This window comes from Elaeis guineensis, chromosome 9 (genome assembly GCF_000442705.2).
Source record: "Elaeis guineensis isolate ETL-2024a chromosome 9, EG11, whole genome shotgun sequence".
NCBI lineage: Eukaryota > Viridiplantae > Streptophyta > Magnoliopsida > Arecales > Arecaceae > Elaeis > Elaeis guineensis.
The window spans coordinates 17,278,496-17,281,935 of NC_026001.2; positions in this window are offsets into that span (position 1 = coordinate 17,278,496).

Sequence of the window (3,440 nt, forward strand, 5' to 3'; positions counted from 1 at the left end):
AATTGTTTGGAAAGTGCCCTAATATTTCTCATCCTCATGTGCTTGGATGTATTTGTTTTGTGCATGATTATGATGCATTCTCCAATAAGCTAAATAAAAAGTCTATCAAATGTATGTTTCTTGGCTATGATGAAGCTAAAAAAGGTTGAAGATGTATTAATTGAGATGATAAAGAAATATATCTTCAGACATGTTTTTCTATGAGAGCTCTTTTTGGTGGTCTTCTGATGGATCCTACTTTTCAATTAATAAATTTAAATCAATATTTGATGAGGACAGAATATCTTGAAAGGATAGTGTTCTCAAAAAAATTAGTGAGTCTTCTTTACTTTCTCCAACTTCTTCTTCTTCAACTAAATTGCTAAAGTCTTCTCTACCTACTTTGGATGCTCATAAAACTCCATAGAAAATTGGCGTACATGCTTCAAATTCTAAGAAAAAAATATATTTTTAGAGAAAAGAACACATGAAGTTACTTAAAGATAAATCTAAAGCTTCCGAGGATCCATCACCATTGCAAAAAAGCAAGAGAAAAAAGAAATCAATTGATAGATATGGATCTTGGAATTATTCTTCTAGTGCTTATTGTTAGGCTTCTACTGGTTAATCAATTTGAACCCACTTCCTATGATGAGGTCAAGCGCACTAATATTTGGAAGGATGCCATGAAAGAAGAGATTTCAGCTCTTAAAAAGAATGAGACTCGGGATTCGATTCCTTTGCATAGTGGTATTTCTCATGTTTCCTATAAGTAGGTTTATAAGGTAAAAAGAAAGAGTGATAGTTTTATTAAACACTACAAAACTAGGCTTGTAGTAAGAGGATTCTCATAAAGGTATGGAGTTGATTTTAACGAGACCTTCGATCCGGTTGCAAAATTAGATACTATTAGAGTGCTTATTTCTTTAGCAGCTAGCAAGAGATGTTCTTTATGGTAAAAGGATATCAATAATGTTTTCTTATATTGTGATCTTGATAGATATATTTATAAGTTGCAATTCTTAATTTTGTTGATTTCGTTCATCCTGAGTTTGTTTGCAAACTTACGAAAACTTTATATGATCTCAAGTAGGTGCCCTAGAGCATTATATTAAAAAAATTATAGAATATTATTATTTTATGGTTATTTTCTATCTTTTGTAAATGCTAGTTTATTTGTGAAGCATACTAACAAAGGTATAGTAATTGTTTGCCTCTATATTGATGATATAATTGTTACCGGTGATGATATTGATGAGGTCTGTAGTGTTCGTAAGCAATTATCTATATAATTTAAGATGAAAAAATTTGATGAATTGATATATTTCTTTAGTATTGAAGTAGCTAAACTTAACGATGGCTATTTTATTTGTCAAAGAAAATATATCTTTGATTTATTAAATAAGTATGGATTGGCTAATTGCAAGCATATGCGGACCTCAATTGAGTCAAATTTAAAGTTAAGTAAAGAGTAAGGAAAACTTCTTTATAATCCTATCATGTATAAACAAATTGTAGATAGTTTGATCTATTTGACTATCATAAGATTAGATATTTTTTATGTAGTTGGAATTGTTAGTAGATATATACAGCATCCTCGGCAGCTATATCTTGATGCAGTCTTATGAATCCTAAGGTACATTGTTGAGACTATTAATTATGTTTTAATAGATATTTCTTTAGTTATGTTGGCAGGTTTTATAGATACAAACTATACTGGTGATGTAGACATACATAGATCTACCACCAATTATTCTTTTAGCCTGAGATCTGGTATTATTTTTTGATGCAGCAAGAGACAGTCTATTGAATTATCTTCTACATGGGTAGAGTATTGTGCGGCTGCAATGATAGTATAAAAGTTGACTTGGCTCATGAGGTTGTTTGATGGTTTAGATCAGCACATTGATTATATTGTTCCTCTTTATTGTGATAATGAGTGTACAATCCGACTGGCAAAAAGTCCAATGTTTCAATATGCAAGAACAAAGCATATTAAGGTTCATCATCACTTTATTAGAGAGAAAATTATAGATGAAGAGACTGATATGCATTCAGTTTCTACTAAAGACCAGCTAGCGGATATCTTCACTAAAAGATTAGCAGTCGAAAAGTTTGAAGATTTATGCAATAAGCTTAGCATTGTCAGTATGAACTTCGCAATAAGGGGGGGTATTGAGAATCATTGCATATCCAATTTTAAATAGGACTATTTGTTTTTTTTTTTGTCTTGATATATCCTGAGCTAGATCGTCCATCATGGCACTGACGATCCAGTGATGGTCTAACACATTCCCTTGGTAGGAGGTGATGGAGGATCTCCTAACCGTTATCATCTAATCTTTTACGACCATGTTGAAGAAGTTTTAGAGCCTTCTGCCCATAAAACAATAAGCAGTTTGCTCGCTCATTGCTCCACTTTCTCTTCTACCAAGCAAGATCCATGATGTCAACAATCTCAAATGTGTGAGATATTATTCATTAATAGGCAGAGTATATCTTCACAACCGCTACTCCCTGACAGGTGGTGCATGTCTTGGAAGGGGACAAATGCCCACCTTCACCCATAAAATCTCTTCCCTGAGATCCTCTAGGTAAGGAAGAAACACCTACCTCGCATGTCCTCTCCCAAAGATGGACTTTTTATGAATTGAAATCTGACTCATCCACAGAACTCTGAGCCGATCCTATTCTCCATCTTCGAGATCTCCATCCTCCATATGGCATTCTCAACCTTTCATACTTCATTCTCCTATACCAATCTTCCTCAGTTCATACTCAATACCACTGCTAATCTCTATCTACAACTCAGATCTCTTCTATTTGCTTCTTTGGGAGATTAACTTAGGTATCGAAGAATTCACCGTTAAGAAAACTCCTAGTATGAGAATTTTTTTATCTTTGATGGTTTGTTGAATCAGCTCTAGGGATCGATCGAGGATCCAACTGTAACGCATTGCTCCGAAGGATCCGACTAGCTATCATGTGGCCATCGCTCTCTTCCGACTCCAGCTCAGTAGCTTAAGCTAGCTCAACTCCCTAGCAACATTATATCCTATTTAAAATAGGACTTCATCTCTACTGTTACTCTGTTTAGTTAAGAGTTTATGTTTTAATAGATTTTATTTTCTGAGTTCACATAAGAGTCAATCTCCCATCCATATGATCTCTATTTAAAAGGATCATTGGCATCTCCTTATGTGTGGTGGGAAGAGAGAGAGCAAGCTAAAGGTGTCCTTTTTGTTGAGGTATAAGGGAGCTCTTTTGTGTTGCTCAATTTTTTTAATAAAATTTTTCTCTCTTCTAAATTTATTTTGTCTTCCAATGTTTCTTCTCTATTTTCTTGTGTTTATTTTGGATCTTAGGCTGGCATATTTAATCTACTTTGGCTAGCATGCCGTTCAACATAACCATGGCTAAGGTTAGAGATGCATCTAGTAATCTATCAAGGTTTGCATTTG